The 22,938-nt window shown below is 37.6% G+C and overlaps 1 protein-coding gene across 3 annotated transcripts in view; it reads right to left on the bottom strand.

Moving 5' to 3' along the window:
* Window positions 1-22,938, bottom strand: part of TENM2 (teneurin transmembrane protein 2) — a gene marked incomplete at its 5' end in the record, with an annotated part of 567,758 nt that overhangs the window by 50,478 nt on the left and 494,342 nt on the right. The gene's annotated exons all lie outside the window — the stretch shown is intronic.

Genomic DNA, 22,938 nt, shown 5'->3' with positions numbered 1-22,938 from the left:
TGCATTTCTATAAACTTGGACACAAAGCCACAGCCACATTAATTTTCTGTGTAATTCTGAAAGTTTCCTTTAGCATTTTTAAAAATAAATTCTGGGCCTGTGAGAGTGCTGGACTGAGACCTCTGAGACCTCACTTGTCCCACAGAGAAGGTTTTTTTATAGCTAACAGCAACCAAAGTTCCTGTGCATTGTCCTCCCAGGGTGCCTGAACCTGCATCATTTCTAGCACTAGCACAGCCACTTCATCTCCACCAAAGCTCTGTGGAGTAAGACACCAGAGCTCTGAGAACAGGGCCAAGACCATGCAGTTCATTTTACGCAGAAAGCTATCAGCAGATAGAAACAAGCCCTGGAAGTTTTATTTCAGTGCTGTTGTGTATTAAAAATATACAGTGCCCCTTTTCACATAAATGTAAGGTTATTTTGTCATTACATATCTTAGCTATAAAAGAATTGCACTTACTTTGCAGCACAGGTAATATATTTTCAAGGCATTTATTTCATCCCTTTATCATGTTGTTTGAATGACCAAAATGATAATGTTTGAGGGGAGGCATCATACTGTAAGACAAACTATTTGTTTAAAATGAAAAACAAATAGTAATTGTCAATATACACACACGGCTGGCTTTATATTGAGGCACTGAAGAGAATTAAATCACTGAAGCAGTTTGCTTTGGAGCATATGAGCAAGATGAAAACATGAACAGTAGGGAGCTAGCAACATCTCTGAAAGTTTTACGTGCAGCTGGGGATTAATGGACATGACTTTGCTTTTAGCTTAAAAAGAGAAGCAAGCATCAGTGGTATAGACATGATGTTGCTAGGAAACACTATGCTACCTCTATAGAGTGTATTTAACTGTGGCCTTCCAAAGACAGACTTCATGTTTCAATAACATAAATATCAGAAGGAAGGGAAAAAACATCAGAAGACTACAGTAAGATCCAAGTACTTTGACAATAACATCTTCCTTAAAAGACATATTAAATAAATGATATATTAACTCTCAAACCAGCTTTACGTAATGGACAACTAGTTAGATTTTTTGCATGGTTATGTGTGTTTCCGTACACGTGTGTGTGCATATGCGTATTTCTGTTTACGTCTCTCTCCTTTCAAGCAAATATTTACACAGCATTATAGTCTGTTACACCCAAATGTTCTAACACCCTGTTGACCAACTGGACAACAAGCCTCCATTATGATCTATTAATAACAAGTTTTCTTCTAAAAAAGTTTCTACTTAGGCAATGCATTGAATATTTCCATTTAAACGATTCCCTTCAGTGGGTTTTGACGAGGACAAGGTCCCAAAGTGCCTGAGGAGCTGCAGAGCCTCAGGAAACGCTTGGTGCTCACAGCTGAATATGGTGCCTCCGCTGGAAACCCCCACTGTACGGAGCACATCCTAACACCAGGTGCTCTGTATGGCTGTGCTGTAGCTTAAAAATTAAAAATAAAATAAAATTTTCTGTTATTCACACCTCTTGGCTGTCCCGTGAGTTCACTCGGAGTAAGGCAGCCACAGAGAAAAGGGCTATCGACATGGAACCTGAAGAATTAACCCGCCGTGGGACAAAGCTCTCAGTCACAGCACAGAAAAGGGCCCTTCATGCTAAGGAGACTGGTTGCTATCCGCGGTGTGCAGAGAAATTCGACTCCTCTTTCCTACCACAGCATGCTTAATGGAAAATGTCAAAAAGCTAGGTTAAAAAAGAAGAAAGTGCTTGTTTAAAGTGCTAGATTGACAACCTATTTATTCACAGACCAGGTGGAGTACGGGCAACATCAGCTCAAGTGTCTCACACTTCTCTAGCAATGTCTCTGCACAGGCTGCTGCTGCCAGAGCTGAAACGCTACTGCAGCCTGTCCCCTCATTCGGTCTCCAGCTCACCGGTGGGACTAGTCACTAGGAGCTTTAATGCCGGTACCAACACACAATTAAAACATCAAGAAAGATTTTCAGCACTTTTTGCAATGTAGCAACAGCGATCTGTGACTAGCATTGTCAGGGACCACCAGAGTTAAGATGGTTTCAAAATCAAAATACTAAAATTTATTCCTCTCCATACCACAAAAGTATGTAAAGTGAATGCTGGAAGGCCTTGGTAAAGGAAAAGGACAAGATAAAGGCATTATATCTCTGGATCTCACAGAGAACGATGTAAACCAGTTTAATGCCTGAATTTCTTTCCTCTCTTAATTTTTTTTCCTAACTGCCCAACTAAATTGGAGTAGCAGAACAAATTAATTAACAGATTTCATGGTGTTGCTCACTCCTCTTTGTTCAAACCGGCTGTTACGTTCTTACCTTGCTCATAGTTTAAATAGCCCATTTCTTGGCAAGTTAATATCATACAACATATACAGACTTAAGTAGCATGAGAATGCTGACTCCCATGGTTCACAACAAAGGCTTGAAGACAACTCAAACTCTACAGTTTGGTAAGCAAAGATCCAGCAAATGTATCCATTTCAGTGCTTGGGAACACTTGCCCCCTAAGTACTTACATTGATCCTCAGCACCTGAGAGCCCTTCACTCACATTTCCTAAGCTTATCCAACCCAGTGTATGTGATGACAGCACATTACAATGAAAGGAACTTTGGTGACACATAGTACAAATGAATACTGAATACAACACGAGAAGACTGTGGCTTTAGAAAATAATGTGGTATCTTTGCCATAAAATAGTTGTTGAGTTCTTTCTTCAAGGAATGAATTAGATTTCTTATCTCCTGACTATGCCTGTTACTAAGCAGAGGGGTATCTACCATGCATGCTAAGTAAACAATGTAGTACCAAAAGAATAGGACAGTACTTAACAAAACACTACAAGAGGACATGCTAATATGAAGGGGAATATTTAGTCAACTACTACTATATATGTACAATTATTATGTTCAGCTTATTTCACATTATTCACATTCACAAAGAAGGGGATCAAAAATGTTTGAGACCTTTCGTTAGACACAATAGGAAAAGAAATCTCCTGTCTGAAAGCCCACATAATCCAAAAGACAAAATGAACTTAAAATACTAGATTCTGTTATTTGTTTGTAGAGCTCCACATTGCCACAGTCCACGATGGGGCTTAAAAGATGCTATAACAATACAAATTAAAGTGTTTTTCATAGCAACAACAGAAAAATAAACAGTCTAGAAAACAATAAACATTGCTGTTACTGAGGTCAATGTGAGCAGACTTGTCCACTGCTTCCTCCAGGCCTATGCAGGCTTTATGTATTTCCACAGTTTCATATTTTCAAAACTTGAGAGATTTATAAAAAGCTGAATTTAACAAGAAAGCCTGCAGAATCATTACAAATAGTAACCAAAATCAATATGGACGGTGCTTATTTCGAAGAAAGCGATAGTGCTGGATATATTTACAAGAGAATACTCACAGGTTTTATCCACAATGAAATTATTCTGAGACTAAATTGTAAGGTGATTAATCTTTTAACTCAGCAAATTAATTTCCAGTATCTAGGTAGTACATCAACAATTCTAATCCAATTTTGGGTAAACTCTGCACACTGTTCCTTTTCATTCCGCTGATACTCACAAACTCCAGGTATAGACACACACGTGTACCCAGCTAACCAGGCATACATACATAAACTATTTTAAAACTCCAAAACAAACATTTTAAGTAAATCAAAATATCAAGACACACTGTCCAATTAATTTGTGGTTTCAGTCTAGACCTTATTAATCACCAGAACTCCCAGTTACAGTGGGGCAAATCACTCTGAAAATGAAGGAAGAGAAAGGGAGGCCAAGGAAAAAGAAGATAGAGAAATCTTCTAATTTTGAAGTTTTCAAACTCTTAAGGAATAGGTAGCCTCCTAGGATAAAAAAGGAAAAAGGGGAATAGGTGAGATGAAGGAAGAAAAGGTAAAAATCTCTCTAGGTGATGTAACCACTTAGAGAAGTGGACAATGTTTTTAGCCTCTACTCAGTTTGCACATGGAAAATTACATGTAAATCAAGAGGTTACATCTTTCGAGTCCCGATACAAAGCTGGCTACCAGCCAGTTCTCCTCCAAACTCCATCGTCAAGTAGACCGAAGGGTTCCCGACACCACTCCCCATTTAGCACACGGGCAGCGCAGCTGCAGTCTGGAATACAGCACCTGCTGTTTCTCTTTCTGCCTGATCTCATGTTGCACACCCTCACCCAGAGCCTGCTGGTGGGCACCAGGGTCTTTTCACCAACTGGAGCTGCCACTGGACCAGGTGGCCCCATGGGTGAAGATGCCCCACGTTAAAGAGTTGTTGTACAGCACCATGTTTTCTCGCTCACGGGATACATCAGTTTCAAGAGGAACATTTAAATTACATTTAAATCCTTCCCTTCTCATTACAGCTGTTAACTACAGAACTGTAGCAAAAAAAAAAAGTAGTCTGGGATATGATGGTACCTGCAGAATATAGAGAAATGACATAAAAGCAGTAATGATAATAGCCTGCTTAATTTGGATTTTAGAGGATAATCACTGTTTTCATATTTTCTGCTCATTCCTTCAGTGAGTTGCTGGTATGCCTACAGCTATCTAGCAAACAATAAATGTGGTATATGGAATGAGGTACCTAGCAACACTGAAAATAAAATTATGCTTTTTATTTGCCATTGTTATTTTTTAATCCTTCAATTCCAAAGCCTGCAGGGCTTAGTTAAAGCCAAAGAAAGGGCATACAAATAAAAATGACATATAGTATTATGTTAGGCACACATAAGTTATTTTCTACAGAGTAATATTTCAACTAAAATAAACTCAAATCCAAAACATGTAACTAAACGTATGGGAGGCGAGGTCCCCTTGAGTGAGTTTGGATGGTTCCAGAAGATGCTCGAGAGCCACGCAGAAGCACTAAATCAGGTCCTTAAAGCAGGATAGTCACACAGATTGACAAATTGTTAAGAATTAGCAGAGCCCTTCAGTGTAATGAGCAGCCCGATTTCACTGCTCAAGCACCCCAGCAGTGCTGCTGCGTTCCAGGGAGTGCTCACACAGAGCTGGAGCTTCTCCCTGGCAATGAACCATTTGTCACCGAGATGCTCTGACTGCCCTCTCTGCTGCCTCTTTTCTTTTTCCCTTTTTATTTCTGTAGAGAAAACATTTCCTGAAAAATTACCCAATACCCTAAATATTTCTTTAAACTAGATATCCAACAAAGGAACGTATGGAATAAATAGCCATTTGCAGATGTGTTGGGGAGATGAATACATGTCTGAGTTAAAATGAAAGACTGGGTGAGCTACAACAGGCTAAAAAAAAGAGTCCAAGAAGCAAGTTTCAAGAATCCAGAATCCTGATTTCCTCCACTCTAATACGTTCTGTGCAGGCAGACAATTCTGGATATCAAGTAAGGTTCCTTAAACTGCCTGGGATAGGTATGCCATAACAGAATTTCCTTCTAAATCCTATTTACTATGTACCTATGTAATTTCTGTCTTTCACATGTAAATCTAGGAACTCAGAGAACATCCAGCTTTCCAAATGAAACAGGACAACATGGAAAAAACGTGTGACTGTTTAGAAGAAGAGTAAACCTCACACAAAGGGAAACTGCTGGTATTAAAAAAGAAAACTCAATAAAAGTCACTTGCATCTTTGTGAAAGAAAAAAAAAAAGATACAGACACACACGAAAGACAGAGGAAAGCTCATGTTGCAATACAGGTCACAAAAATTGAAAAAAACCCCAGGGTGTCAGAGCATCATGTCTTGTTAACAAGGGATTGTTCCCAGCAGTTTTCTCCAAGTTCCCTTTAAGCGACTCCAGCAGATGGGGTCCCATGACTCTCTTGCAGGGAGACACCTCCCAGGTCTCCCTCTTGTGCACAACCAACAGAGCTCTGTGTCACCAGCTGCTGCTGTGAACCCCCTTTGAGCTGCCAAGAGCTGGGCAGGGAAATGGGGTGACAGTTGGTGCTAAACTGTCCTGAGACTTGAAGAAACCAAACAGGTCCATAATAAAACACATCCGTGTTTGCTCAGAAGGCTGGGTGTACACTAAGAGCTTCAGACGCGCCCAAGAAGTTGGGCCATTTATATATATAAAAGACAGCATTGAGACAGAAGGCAGACACTGCTGCAGCCCAAAAGCTGCGGCACAGCCACAGTTTCGGCTATAGGCTAAGCAGATTAATTGCAGAGATATTGGGAGCTAAAATTTGTCCCTTGCAGCACATTCAAGTTACACAATGTATTCTTTTCAAACAAGACTCATATTCATATACTCAATAAAAAGATACATAAAAGATGCAGTAAAATTTGTATTTAAGATAGCTGGTTCTTTCAAATTAATCTTACAGTAACAAAATCCCTTTAGAATATAATTCCAGGTGAAATTGCATTCATAAAACCAGTACCACAACCATAATCTTTTATTGTATTAATGTTTCTGATATGGGATGCAAGGACCGGCATCATCCTTTGTAATATATAACACAGTTTCTGAGAAAGAAGCTTTCTCAAGTTGGATTTATCTCTAAAATAATGTCTATATAAATAGTTTAGTGGTGGTGTAATGATAAAGTGACCTATCAGACAGGATGTATAAATTCAGTCAATTGAAGTATAACAAGCAACACATTGACCTCATATTTAAAAGAATATATAACCTAATTAAAATGTAATAACTAAACTTCCTACATTAATCACAATGTTATGGCAGTGAATTTCAGTCATTTTCTCATAAAAAATAAGATTCACACAGTAATTGCTACTCGATCTCCTTACACACAATGCAATTTGGTTTTTTATTATTTGAAATATGTGGTAGCCACAGCTTTTTAAAAATATGCATTTAAACTTTTTGGAATAAATGTTTTGGTAAAGTGCTGGTATACTTTTAGACATAATTATTAACTACAAAGCTTCAAGAATCTCATATATGCTGATGCATGAAATTGTGTCACATTTCCATACTCCCATTCTACCCTGTTCAAGTCATAAGGAGAGACAAAGAGGAAAACACAATGTGATTCTTCTGTTAAGTGATGACTGTATCAGGCAAAAGGATATTTGTTATCAATTTGCTGTCAAATCCCAGACACTACATTTCAGAAGTTCAGTTTCATTTGGTGAACAGAAATTTATAAAATTCAACACTAATGACCTGATTTTTCCTTGTTTCAGACAGGAAACAATGGAAAGCCCTAGTTTTACTATTGTCAACAGCTAACACTATGTACATACTCGGAATCAGACCCGACTCACTGAAGTACCTGTATTATCAAGTAAATCTTTAGGATTTCCATAGACCTAAAACTATCCTACAAACAGGATATTTGTAATTAAGCATGAAACATTGTCCTTTGCTGTGCTCACACATCTACATCTGAATCTAGGTCTCTAAAAGAGATTTGGTAACAATAAAATCGTTTCTAGCCTGTGCAAACCATGATGGGCTAACGCAAAAGGATGGCGAGGCGTATTTCAAACCTCAGCCTTTTCAGATGCACAGACAGAAGCAGGGAGAACAACACGACCACGGCAGGTGTGCTCTGCAGAAATCAAAAGGTGACACTCCAGAGGGGCCCTGGCATCAGCCCTGCCAAACACATGGTTGAAAAGTTTATCTGTCTGGGAAAAACTGATACACTGTAATGTACAATTAACCAATAAATCTGAAGTGGCTAGAATTCTTGGGATCACATCCTTCCTCACTGACCAGATGGACTCTTCATCCTTCCAAGCTCTGTCAGCTGAGGGCCAGGACACAAGCTGGTCTGCAGTGGCAAAATTCAGCTGAAATAAACAGATTTCAATCAGCTACTGTACAGTCTCAAGGTTCATGGCAGTTTGCTACACCTGGGCCCTTCATATAATAGTTAAAATTAACGTAGTGGTTGAACTTCAGAAAAGCATGGGCTTTCTCTGTTTTCTGTGTGTTAACTGACTCCTAAGGACAGTGAAGACCTGTGGATTATAAACTGCTGCTGGTGGTTTTACAGCCCTTCCTGCCTCCTGGAAGGGTCACGGGTAACCGCGGCTTCTCCTGTCTGAAGGCAATGAATCACTTTGAAACAGATTTCCTTTCATCCGACTGGTGTGAGCCTGGCCGTTCCACAGAGACACAACCCTTGGATGCAACCATTCTAGCCAGATATCACTAGCATCAAATTTTCCATTTCCAAACATTTTTATAAAGTCGTGCTAAAACTAAACTAACATCCTAGACCGAATGCAATTTTTGATTTTCAGGGAGGACACTCACAGTTCTCAGTTCAGTCATTAACTTCAGAATACTTTAATTCACATCACAAATCCTCTGCAGAGGACACAAGGGATCTGGGAGATCAACCACTCGGGAGGGACCCGTCAGACCCCATTCTGCACCTCCCACGCTGTCCATTCAGCAATGCAAGATACACAGGTGTAAGCCGAATTCAGCTAAGGGAATACTGAAGCATTTATTCTTAATAAAACCAGGTGTATCAAATACTATTTTAATTCTCTTACCAATGATTTACTAGAGAAATTCAGCATCAAGTTCAAGGCCTCACTTCTTATCTGGTAGGCTCAGGATATTTAATAGATTGTGTAAGGTACAGGGGTGGAAACTGGGGTCAAGAGCTCTGCTAAGCTGACAAAAGCTCATCTTATCTGTATAGGAGGTCGAGACTTTAAGAAGCCAATTCAAGACAGCAGAATGAACACTCTGTAAATAAGAACCTATATATATTTTTTTTTTTAAAAAACATATTACCTGCTTTTGCTGCCAATACCAATTGCATTTCTTCAACCATACCTCCTTTACTATATAAATAGCTTTACAAAGCGGAGTTTAAGTCAACCAAAATGCTCCAGTGAGCTAAGGCAGCATTTACAGTGACCAAACAGAACTGTTTCCCTCATGCCAGTACTACTTAACAGTCGTTTACACTGGTATTTCTAATCCTGTATGAATTCTGAGCTGTGAGGGGATGGGATGTATGCACACGCATACACAGGTAGGGCAGCGCAGTAAGAACAAGCAGACGTTCTATACATAGGTTGCTGAAAATGCTACAGGAGACAGCTATGGTGCCGAGAGGTGAGAAACAGCCCATCCAGGGTGTGGCATAGAGGCCTGTAAAGGTCTGTCCTATAAAGGATGTGCCTGAGTTGAATGTCTGAACTCAGAACTAACCCCACTTTGAGGAAGGGCTTGGACTAGGTGACCTCCTGACACTCCTTCCCACCTGAATTACCTATGAACCCTGCAGTTTCAGAGCTTCATAATTAATAATTCCCAAGGCAGGGAATCCCAGTTTTCTCGGGTGTTATTACAATATGATTACTTGCTATTCATCAGATATTGATATCTGCATAGAATTTGTAATTTAGCAATTAGCTTTCAAGTATGCAAATGCAGATCCTGTATAAGCATGCAGGTTATCTCGACCAGAAGAATAAATATGAGCCTTAACCTAAGCACACATTTTCCTCCATTGCTCTGTAACCATTAGCATGCTCTGCGAGCATCTCTCCCTTACTTTGGCAGAACACTTTGCAAGCCCTTCAGGATAAAAAGGGCTATATAGGTAGATGTTTTATACCTTACAGCTGATCTTAAAGTATTAACTACATGGATTCCAATAACTGGCTGCACACCTTACAGTGTCAGGCTACAGAGCCCAAACATTTCAGCAGTCCTGAAGGAAAATTGAAAGAAAGTGCTGAAGAAACAAAAGGAAGTTTTTAAGAAGTATTGTGGGATAGTCTGAAATGAAAAAAAAACCTTGACAATGTACACTAAATGTTTTTCATACCCCTTCTGGCTTCCAGTAATCTTGAATCTTCATGACAGTAAAATATAATTAGAAGTGACACAAAATAATGCATATTTGACTATTAAATATATCTCACGTGTTTGTTAGAGCTAGAATTTATAGAGTTTAAATATATACAAATGTAAAGGATAAAATAATGCCAGCGACATAGGAGCAGTATTCTGCCACCTCGGCAACATATGCAAACCAAAATAAAATACATAAACAATGCATTCTGAGTTATGTGAGTATTTGTGTATGCTGAACTGTTTGACAGATATAGGATAGAAGATGAATATTTATAAACATGCCTTTAATTCTAAAGTGCTAGACATCCATTCTACATCCTTTTTCAGTATACATAAGTCTCATGAGTATCATGTAATTTTCCATTTTTATATCTACCAGCTGCACTAATAACTAATAAAAGCTACAGAAATAAAAATGCTGTTTTCACAAATGAGCTGTTTTTAATCCTGCATGCACAAACAAAGCATAGGATAGATCTCTTTTTGTTCCTTCTTTATCTGCATAAATGGTGAAGGAAAGAGATGCAGAACCCTTCAAACATAGCCAGTTGCCTTGATATTTAAATACTAAATAAATCTGGGGAATTGATTTTGATCTACTAGGGAGATCATCTTCACCATTTCAACCCCCAAGAAAGCCAAGAGTATTTAATCTGCACTGGGAAAAAATCTGAAAGAGAATAGGGACTTTAACCTCTGCTTGCTTTATATTAAAAATATTTACTATCAGGCAACTGAGAGCTTCTGCTCCTCCCCTCACCTCACTAGAAGTGACCTTAATTTTCTGGAACAAACACTGAAGTCTTTCTGTTTATAGACAGAATATTTCTCTTCCATTTCTCCACTGATGCCACCAGAAGAAGCCACTAGGCTTTTAACTTGGTTACCTTGCGTCTATGTGTGACAGAGTTTTTAAGCCGTGCTGGGATGGGCAGGTTGATATTGGTCATCAGGGGACTGTTTGTCACCAGCACGGCTCTTGGGAAGAGAAACACAATATCTAAGTGAGCCAAGAAATCTAGAGATTGTTCCACCTCGGCTGCAATACGATTGTAAGATAAAGACACTGGACTGAGCCACTCTAGTCACTGATTCATGTCAGGTGAAAAGCTGCATGACTGTATTGTCATGTTATTTGCTTTACTTAAAAAACCCAACCAAAGAACAAACCCCCAACCAAAACAAATAAAAAATGCAAACCAAAACACACCACCAGGGAAAAGCAGACTTAACATTATTAGAAACAAAGACCAGTCAAAAGGAACTTCCAAAACCAAACCAAAACAAAAAATTCTAAGCTCTGTGCATGGCACTTCTAAAGGACAATTTGCTACAGCTGTGTGCAATTGGCTTTCTTTGCAACACTGACAATACAGCATGAGTAGCTAAGAGTATCTCTTAACAGATCAAAAAACGTCAAAGAAATTTTACTTTTCTGTTGTTGTAAATAATTAGCGGCATATTCTGCAAATAACTTTTAAGAAAGCCCCCATTTAATATTGATAAGAACATTCAACCTAAGAAATCAGATACATTATATTCACATTGCTAGAAATTTTTAAAAATATAGTGTTTTATGTCAGAAATGCTGATAAAAATCTTTAGTATAGTAAACTGTAAGTATAAAGGTTAAATAAACAGATGCAGTCTTAAGTGAAATGCAAATATGTTAAATTACTCCAATTCTCCTGAATAAATATTTCCCTTCACAAGGCGTCTAATACTTAAAATTTTTCATGCAGTAACACTTTTAAATAAGGATTTCAGGAATTTCATAGTAACTGGAAATACGAATACCGGTGACAGAAACCAGACTTATCAAATTATCTGTGTACGGAAGGTTGAAAGATTAAAACAATTGGGGAAATTGTTGGGTTTTAATAAGCACTGTCTTCATTTTATTTTAAAATAATGCAATGAAAATACCGACAATTTCAGAAGACACTTCAGTGTATCCACCAAGTTGAGTACCTGAGTGTTATCTCATATGTAATGAAGTCTTTTGATAAGGGATATAAACTACTGTTTGAAACTAAGGATGGGCTGACCAATTCCGAGTCACTTTCGTCTTCAGTGTATAAGCAATGAAAATTGTTATAGAATATGTAACAAAAAATTGCAATGCAAAATCATAAAACGGATAACCTCTACAGGCATATCTGCAGAGGAATAATGCAGAAACAATGAACACACGTGTTCACACAGGCTTAACATTTTCTATAGGGGAACACCCCATATTTCCTTCAGGCAACTGTTACCCTCTCAGCCTTCACAAAGAAAGTGACCTTGACTCTAATAACCAGCTCTCTAAACAAGGAAGGATTTCTCTGTTCTAAATCAATATTTCTGACTTATTTTGGGAAAAAAAAAAAAAAGTTCAAACATTCACAGGACACAATGAAGACATATATGGATTGGCTTTGTGATAATCAATTAATAACGATCCAAGGGAGGCAGTAACAAAAAGCCATTTTTCCCCCAGTTTCCAAAGAAGCCAACAAAAAGATGAATCTGATCTAAAAATCTATGTCGTTGTACTTCCCACACCCCCCAATTCAACTACCTCTTAACAATGCTGCATGGGGAGCAATGTCAACCTTCATCCCATATTCCTAACAGACTCCTGGGCAGTCATTTTCTGGCTTAAGTTTAAAACATCTTTCCAGGGTTTTTTTGAAACAAGAAAAGGCACGTTGCTATTATTTTTCCTTTACTGTTAACCAAATTACTCTGAAAAAAAAAAAAAAAAGGAGTAGAATTAATCAGACTCTGCTAACATTTTAACAAATTCATATTGTGCTTTCACTTTTCAGCACTAAATAACAATCCACGGCTTCCTGCTTTCACTGATACTTTTCTTGTTCAAATGCAAGTTATTCTGCAATTTAAAAACTAAAGAAAATAGGGAAGAGAGATGGAGACACCCAACTTCTTTTGAAATAACTGCTTTATTCTGGGCACACTATCTTCCATTGTACAACTGTATGCTATAATGCTAATCCTTCTATTAATTTCAGAGTGAAGTCATCTATAACCCAGCATACGCACATTTTGCGTTGCTTTATTAAATGGAAAGCAAAGAGGTCAGCTCAGTTTATATTTAAAATGTGCTGAAAAGCAGATTGCAACATGCTACATTAGGAACCGAGTTCTACTCTGGTATTCCCAGTGGTTAAAACAACAAGTCAGTTCTCTCATCTGTACTAATGTGTCTTTGGTTTTAGGAGAATCAGCATCTTCTGGGACATTTAGGTTTTTGTGTTCGTGCATGCTGAATTTTCAAAAATAGCTCCAGTGCTGTTCCTGAGCTACTCATTCCACAAGAAGCTCAGCAATCCTTTTTGATTCCTAACAATTGGAAAATCACAGTATTTGAAGCAGTACTGCTCTTAAGATGGATAAAACACCATGTTCCAGGTAAACACGTTATCCCTAAACTGATCTTTCTTCTTTTTTTTTGTTTATTTGTTCTTTTGGATAACTGTCCTCTTAGTATCATTTCTAGCCTAAAATAACAACCTAGTAATATTTTTCACTACAAACTAATTCAAAATTTTAATTAAAAAGAATGGTGTGCAATCATGATTATATCATTGTATTTATTTCTTATGTAACAAAGCACTATTTCTGTTCAGAACAGGGACTGCATCTTGATTCGTTGTGGTTGTTTAATGCCCTAAAAAATTAACTTTTTGAAGGCATATATGGTTTAAATGCATTATGAATCTTACTCATTTGTCACACTCATGAATAACTTCACTCTTTCAACATTTACCTAAAAAAATCCCATCTGCAATCTTATAATTAACTGGAATGAATATAGAAGAGATTAATCTTCATACAGATTTCTGTAAAAACATACTAAAAACTTAGAAGTGTATATACTTCCTAGTTATATGACAGATAAACTAGCAGCTCATGTAGTTCCGCCTAACTTAATCACTCCAAAACACTTAAGAAGAAATACTTAAGCCTCTCCTTGGCAGATATTTTGTACGGCATCTTATTTTACAACATTTTAAAAGCAGGACACAGTCTTTTGAGTCAATCAACCTGCTCTGTACTGGACTGTTAAAAACTGTGAACAGAAACTAAAAATATGACGGGATTAAGAAAAAGCAATCAACCCTGCCATTGACTGGAAGTTCGTCAAAATTATGGGTCCCTATTTACGGAATGCAGGAAACCCACAGCTTTTTAAAAGGCATTGTACAAGAGAGAGAATGCAGCGGAGCTGGGTAAGACTTGGGTGCTGTTGTGTCATCGTGTTTGAGAGAGGCAGGAACTGTTCTACACGGGAACATCTGGGACTCACTGCACGGCTCCCAATAACCCATGAGACAGCACAAGAAAAGGCAACGAACCCCAGATGTTAGACATCGGTTACGGGCCATAGAGCTGGCAGATTACATTAAGGCAGCGGTAAAAGGATCTTGTAAGCTTATCAGAATGAGAGGGAGAAAAGCATTAACACGGATAAGCAGACAAACATGTCTCCTCTGCCTAAATTTTCATTAGGGGCAATGTTATGATCCATGCCACAATAGAGTCTTAATGAAAGCAAAAGTTACTTCTTTCCCATGAAGAAGGTTTAACTGTCTAAGAGAAGTACTTATTTGGAATGAAATATTTTAGCTAAGTGTGTAGCACCCAGGGCAAAGAGTCAGATCTCAGATTTGAAAATCTTCAAGGAGGCAGCTGGACCGCCAATCCTTTCTGTTCTAATCCTGTTATTGAATGAAGAGAGAATGAGGATAAATACATCAACCTTAATTCCTCATGCCCCACTTTTCCTTCAGCTCCAGTACTATGACTGTGAACTGCTGCTAAAATACCGAGACACCGCTATTGCTTTGTCTCCATCTATCCCAGCGTGGATGTGTTTTGCATAGAACTGACAGAATGAGATGGGCAGTTATATGTCAATCATTACTATATCACTGCAAACACTACAGAAGTGTGTCCTGGAATCTGCAGAAATCTAAACACTTAATTACAATTTTCATAGCAGCTATAAATCAGGTAATAATGACCCCAATATTACTCCAATTATCTGCACTTTCAACATACAGAGATGAACATGGACCGTAACCTCAGACCTGAGCACCTTCAAGAACACTCAGGTTTGTATTTAGTTCTTTCATTTCAATTACATGAACGATGTTTGTAATTTCTTTGGACAAATGATGTAAACTACATTATATGATGATTTTTGTCAGACAGAAAACTTTGCTTCTTTTTGTATGTATAGAAAAACTGTATCTAAAATGAAATAGATTGAGGCTACCTACAGGAATAATCTCCAGAAGTGAGCTTCTCCTCATAAGCATTTCATGAGCAGGTCAGAATAGGAACGGAAAGAAAGAACAAGAGAACAGAGATGAATAACATGAATTTTGTAAAAACTTTGTTCAATAAGAATGGCTCAAGATACCTCATAGCTTGTACCCTGAACAAGTCCCCATATTCATTCTTTAAGATCTTTTAAAAAATTGTCTTAGTAAGGGCTTTTACTGAAAGAAGAATGTATCAATATTCAACATCAGCATGTATTTCATCCTCAGTGAGTAGCTACTGCACAGGAGATAAATGACAGTTAAAAGAGAAAACTTTCAATAGTTTCATTTTTCCCCAAAGCCCTAAATAGATCACACAGCAAAATCCTGAACTGACACTTCAGAGATGCTACAGAGACCGTTTTTTCCCTTTTTCTTTTTGACACTAATATTTTTTAATACAACATTAAACTAAGAAAATATTAAGTAGAAAATTTTTAAAGCATCCGATATCTTAGGAAGACAAGCCCCTAACTTCTAAGGTATCCTACTGCTAATTTGTTATTATGTAGGAATCTGAGACAAAATTGACAAGAAGCTGAAGAGGTAAAGCCTTGTGTCTGGGTTGTTATTCCATAGAGTTTGCAGCAGTCAGGCAAAACACATTCAGCTTTATTTGCATCTTCAAACATGAAAGATTTTGTGAAACTGATGTTGAAGATACAAGAATAATACCTCGAGAATATATAAATGAGAATGCAAGTGCTTAGGAAGAGATACCTATAACAAGCAGGCCACAAAAGGATGGGTAGATATTGTTCTCTTTTGTATTTGTTTCTTAGTAAGTATAAATACTATATGTATGTATATAGATACATATTTCCCAATATCTGGTACTACCTTTCTATCTCTATACAATCTGTGTCGCTGGCCTCTCACAAGCATTTCTACATCTTTGTTGCTTTGTATCCAGCAACACCACGTAGTTCACTCCCTTGCTGAAGCTGTGCTTGACACCACAGGGTACAAAATAACACAGGAAACATTATCTATGGAAGAAGAGAAGATTGCCCGATGCTGTGAATACTCCTATGAACAGCAAAATCAGCTTTGCCCTTTCAAAAGTTAGATCAGCTGCCTGATTGATTGCCCTCCCCCTCTTTTTGTGGTCTTCTAGGAGTTCAGGAATTGGCCACAAAATCAATATAACTCATGTAGGAGCCCCTCCAAAAGGAGAAAAAAGAAACATGATTTTAGTTTGGGGAAACTATTCACCAGTATCTGCTGGGTGCATCTTTGAAGTACCAGACAAAATGGAGGAAGCTTTGCTGAAAACACACTCAATTAAATTTTTTGAGCTAGAAAGGAAAGAAGTAAGGTCATGTTCCGCAAATATCCTATATATAGAGAAAGGAAAAAAGCCATTCAAGTGTTCTGACACTGCGGTGTGACATATTTCAATCATTTACAGGAAGCCCTCAGCAAAGAATGCAAACAGGAAAGCTCTTCCTCATGAATAAGCTTGCCTTTTAGCCAGAAAGATCCCCAGCTGCCCTGTGTAAATTCTGCAGATGAAAAGGAATTCTGTTTCTAGACTCCCTGAAAGTCAAACCACCCTCACTGTATACAAATCTCTACATAGAATATTTCCTTCCAAACATACATAATCAGTTATCTTGCTCTGCAATGATAAACTAAGAAGATGCACATGGTAGCTCTGGATTCCTTAGTGCTACGTAAGTTGCTCAGAAAATTTAACGGGCCTGATAAAGAAAAGTAGGAAAATATTTTTTAGTTATTGGGATAGGAATTTATGGAGTTACAAATCAGAAACAAAAATTAGCATGAGACTCAAAACAAGAGCTGTTTACAGATTGTTTAATCCAGGGATTTTATAGCCAAGAGATATTATTCAGAAGTTTTGGAGGTGAAATAAAAGATGACACATTTACAAAACCAACAAAGCACCCCAACAGTAAATGTAGCTGGAAAAAATAAAAAGCATTATCTTTCCAGGAAGAAATTTCTTATCGCTTATTTACCAGGAACTTGCACCTTTAGTGAAGCACGGTGATGCCGGCCTAGCTGACCATTGCTCCCACTGACTAGTACATTTCCTTGGGTTTTGTTATAAATCCTAACATGATGTAATATAACGTATGTGACCAAAACATCACTTTATAAGGAAAACTTCTACCTTATGAGTCTCTCTATGCTTGCATGACAGAAGTGAAAATGTAAATTATGTGCAGAGATTTACATAAATTATTGAGAATATCTCAGACTAATTCACAAGGTATCTGCTACTCTTCTGTTTTGCTGAAGGCGCAGAGGGGAAGAACACCCTATGGCACTCCAAATGAAAGCCTGACACCATGTACTTAAAGGCTGCATCTCAGATGTGTGCACCAGGAAACCTGCTACCAGGTGTAAAGACAATAGGATGACTGGATCACATGGGGGATGAATCTCAATCTGCGGATACAGTCAATGTCTCTAATATTTTTGTTCATGTCACCATATATATTACCAACATATTTCTATATCATCAGCAATGAAAAGTGGTCATGACCCAGATATTCTAGGCATTTTTCAAATAAAATGAAAAAAAGTGTTCCTCCCTCTACAGAGTATGCAATCTAAATTTCTATCATCGTTGTTGGAGGTTATTTTATACCTTGATAGGTTATAAAATGTTACAGATTAATTTTAAGTTAGAAGTGCATTGGAGAAGTCTAATATATCTAGCTCCTTCTAAATTGCTCTTTGTCAGATACGATGGCTTTCCACTGTCTCCTCCCACGCACTTTCCATCTCTCCTGAAAATTGCCTCATCTTTGAATCATTACTGTTGTAATTACAACAAGAAAAATCAGTAGTAGAAAGAAAAAATCTTTCACACAAAGAGCATTATCATGGTACAAAAATATCCTGCTGTATCCTAAGATTACACAATGCTGCATTATTAATGTTTCTATCAATTATTTACTCTATTATAAGGTAAAAATCTAAATCTTTACTCTTTATACGTGGTACTCCTTCCGGTCTACAAAAAATATAAACACGTCTAAAAGCTGGAAAGAGCACAGTCCTCCCAAAACAATTGGGGAAAAAAATTGTAGTAAACTCTTTCTTTTTTTTAGTAAAAGCAGAGATGGAATACTATCCATCTAGTATTCAGTTGGGTGAGTCTTGGTACTTCAAAGGGAGAGGATTTAAAATATTTACCTACTGGGTGTAATATTGGCTCTTTGTCTCGATGTTTCAGAGTAGCCAATATATACACTGACAATCTGTTGTTCCACAAATACAGAACACACTGATCAGCTTCCTTGGTTGGATAAATGATTAATTCTACTTCTAAGACCGGTATTAGTTTCTTAAAAGGGATGACAGTACAAATCTTACCATATTATAAACCAAAGTACTTAGAAGGAATCCTACCTCTTAAGCTCATTTAAAATCAGACTGGAGGAGAGTTCATATAGTTCAATGATTTTCTAGTCAGCTTGGTGCCCCATGGCAGGATGAACTACCGCTCTGCTATTCCTGATTGACATTTGTCTAAACTGTTGTTAAAAGCTCCATTGATGAGGATTCCACAACTTCCTTAGAAAATCTACCTCGGTTTTTCATTTACTGTTCCAAGGGTTTTCCTAACACCCAAACCGAGTCTTCTGTGCTGTCACTTGAACTTCTTATCTTAACCACCCCAGACACAGAGAAACCTCTATTTTTTCTCCATGTTTTTATTTATCTGAAAATTTTAGGTTATTTCCCATCATGTAGGTGACAGACTGTGGTTCTTTCAAGCAATTCTTCTTTATTCAAGGCCCTGAAAGCATAAAAGATAAAGTACATGGATAACCCAGATTTCCAAATCCATTATTTACTAAGAAACATGCCCTACCATTTGGCATTTTCTGTACAGAGGCCAAGGACTCGGTGGAGGAAAGGGAACGGCAGATCCCCACCTCTGCAATCTGGTTCCGACAAGCGGTACCCGGGCAGGGAGCAGAGCTGCAGAGATGTCCACAGTGTCCCTGTGTCCCCCGCCCACAGGGAGGTTGCTGGGGGCTCAGGTTCTGTGGCTGTTAAAGGGGGTACAGCTTATTGGCATTGAAATAAATTAAAATAAAGAGGAGTAGAGAAGATAAGAGTTGTTTCAATCATAATCTGCAGCAGAGCATCCGTATTATCACATATCCTTTATTACAATCTTTTGCCACTTTCTGTCTAAAAGCAGGAGTGCTTAACCTACATCTAATGTAGACAAGAGCAGTGCTTTGGGAATATGACAGGCTGCCAGAAAGATAACCTCATATATCAGCTTACCTTACAAGATACACTGTGTTTGCAGGCTTTTAAATTTTACTCATAAATATTTAGGATTAAATCTTGGCTTCACCAGTCTCTCTGTGAGATCTTTACCAATGACTTAATAACAGTCGTATTTCATGCTGCAGGGCTATGAATTACAGATGGAATTACACTTTTAAAATGGTATTTTTGACTGTTTCTTAAGATCTCCATATACATCACGCTGTCCTTACTACACAATCCTGACAGTTTATATGGAGAACATCCTCCACAACAGTTTAAAACCAACAGTTTTAAACATCTGAATATTATTTTCAGTGAAAGTAACAGATCTGTTTTATAACATCATGCTTTAACAACATTCAGATGATCCAAGGAAAAGCTAAATCCTGTCTTAAAATTCTGTCATGAAATTGGCTCAAGATTTAGCAACAGCTATATCTTAGTCTTTTGCTTTGTTATTAGTTTTCCAATATTTTTTTCCTCATCTAGATTACCCTCTATTATTTAAGTTATAACTTCCTCCGTAATTGCAATCAATGAATAGTAATCACTTAATAAACATATCCTGACAGGTCTATTTTTGCACTGGGAAAAGATTCATTTTCTTTATCATCACTTCGCTAAGCAATTTTTCTTCTTACCTAAAGCAGCAAAGCCAAATGTCGTGCCTGGTGTAGAGTTCTGCTCTGCTACGAACAGCACCTCAGCAAAGCCAGACACCACTCCTTCATTTTTATATTATGGAGATGTAGATTTACCAAAATCTGTATAACTTGGAATTTACAGTCACTGATTTTTAGATGTAATTCTACTGCTGCACACAGGTAAAAGCTGCTTTGTATAAACAGCTTGTTAACATGGAGCTAATAGTGGCATTCTGGAAGACTTCACAGAGTGTTTTTCTCAAAATGCAGGTAATGCAGAAAGAAACGACTTGTTTTTTTGAGCTTAGACACTCAACATCAAAATGATAAAGAACATGCATTCTGTCAGCTAACTATAAAAGCCTAATTTGACATTAAATAGAATAAAATATCCTGAATGAACCTGGATACCTGCAGGTTGCTATAATGATTTCTTTCCCACTGCTATGTAAATACAGCACATGAAACTCATAAAGAAGTACAAACAAAAGATATTTTGGTTTGTATATAGAAACCTTTCTCTTTTTCTCACGAATTAGATCAACTTGTTCTAAGTAGGCTTGGCCTGAAGTCACTGGAATCAAAGCAAGTTTTTCTACTGACTTCAAGAGATTTCATACTAGGTGGAGCAATAAATGGAAACTTAGAGTAAATAAACTCTCCTACGGGATTCACATTTTTCTGCTTCAAGTGCACATGGAGAAATTCTCAAAGGTCTGGTGAGGTAAGTGTGGACATTCACTGCTCCCGAAGACCTAATACGGGTATTCAAAAATCCCAACTATGTACATGGAAGGGAGAGATTCATCCTCTGCTCACATGCTATTTGACTCTGGTCTGGCCTAGCTTTGCCAGATACCTTCCAAACAGGACTAAAACAATGGTTTTGGATTAAAATTAAAATAATTTCAAAAAAAATAAAGGTTTCAATACAGGAAATTTTTATTTCTGAATATTATCTTTTTAGGTTGATGCTCCTCAGGGAATAATTCTGACAATAAATGGTCTGTCAACCTTTCAGTTGAAAGCAAAACCATAAATAGAGTACTCTAAATTAAAATTAGTTTCTCCCTAGTTTAACTACACTTCATCACATCAACATTTAAAACACCTTGAGCAATTAATTCTTGTTCCAAAGTATCATTCCACTCTAAGGACAAATGTTCCAGTGGTAACTGGATTTTTTCGTACAAATACTGACAAACATTAGTTTTACTCTCCTTATCCTCCAAACTCTTTCTCTGTTTCAGGCCCACGTAACATTAACCAGTGTCATCAAGCTGAGCTGCCCCTCTGAACTGAATCCCATTTCTGGCATCATGTTTTGTGACCTATGAAAATTCTTACTAGTCCAGGCCTGTCAGAAGAATATATATCTGTCTAGCTACACAGAACAGGCAGCTTATAACTGCACAAATTTAAGACATGATCATTAGAAGGGCAAATCTAATTTGTTTGCCCTAGTCTCACCTTTGCCACAGGCAGACCCACATTAAGCTTCAAGGAAATCTTTCTAATACATACCAAACAAAAAAGCTCATGCATATTTTAAGCACTTTAGCAGCATCACTCTTCCTCTAAAAAGAAGAATTGATTATAAATATCAGTAATAGAGAAAATACTTATTTCACAGCTCTGAAAATGAGACTAAAAATCTCACTTCGGAGTTCGCTAGTTCATCTTGTAATTTTCAGAATTCTTTTAAGATATCAGTACATGGTATCTTTTTGTCTGCACAGTAATGAAGACTTTAAATAAACTAATTACCTCTAAACATAGGCATATTAATACAAGATTATAAAGCAAAACAAATTTCACACAAAGCAGCAACTTGTAAAATAAGCAATTATTACACAATTTAATGCAAAAAAATATATATATATACTAGGCATTTTGTAGAGATCAAGGAGATACTTAATATGAAAACAAAATGCCTGGACTAATCCAGCAAACGTATGTTGATATGATGGAAGTACGAAAGCAATCGTTATAAAACACTCTGCATCTGTGCTGGTCACAAAGTGTTCAGTCATAAAAGCTTTGATTTAAATCACATTAGCATGGTGTGGTGGAAGCATGCAGCACCACAACATCAAGGGAAACGCCCCCAAAATCTGTATCTATTTTCTTATTTTTTCTTCTCTCCAATTAGAGTATACTTTTAGTTTCCAGCTCGTGTGTATCGGAAATGGTTTGTATATCAAGGGAGAAATCAGAGGGGAATGAAAAACAGCTTGAGGGATGCAGGAATCTCGCCATACTTTTAAGTAAAGAAATAACAATTCACTTGTAACAGGACTGTCCCATTAGGGTCCCTGATTGCCATGAAAATCTCAATTGACCTACTCCTTTTCTTCATTAAATTTACCACTTTTGAGATAATTAAAACAATGTGACCTTGGATTTGGACTTCTTTTAAGGTACACCTCACAGTCCTCCAAAAGGCCTTTCGAGAAAGTACACTTGTGTGAATCGCACATTGTCCCAGCAGTTGGATGCTCTTGTTCCAGATAATTTTGCTCAGGCTTCACAGGAGAGATGTGATCACTCAGAATTTCCCGTTTTTGATTAAAACATAGGGAAAAATAACATTTTTTTCTCAATTGTTTTCAGTATAAAACTTCACAAAATAATCCAGATACACTACTTGACTGCTTGTAGAGACAAAATAAAGATCTTCACAATTTATCTTCAGGATAACTTTTCAAGCACAGTAATTTAGAAGACAGAGCACCACGGCTCTGTGCAAGTGTGACCTTTTTGAACTTCTCAGGCTGACCCATCACAAGCACGGCTCGATGCCCACGCTGCACTGAGCAGCACCATTAGCAAAGGGTCCAGGGGTGTGTGGCAGCACCCGCAGGGCTCCTGTGCCGGGACCGGCCGCCCGCACGC

The sequence above is a fragment of the Streptopelia decaocto genome (genome assembly GCF_964273445.1).
Source record: "Streptopelia decaocto genome assembly, chromosome: 12".
Taxonomy (NCBI): Eukaryota; Metazoa; Chordata; class Aves; order Columbiformes; family Columbidae; genus Streptopelia; species Streptopelia decaocto.
The sequence above is the reverse complement of the archived record's forward strand: the minus strand, read 5'-3'. Positions and strand labels throughout refer to the sequence as shown.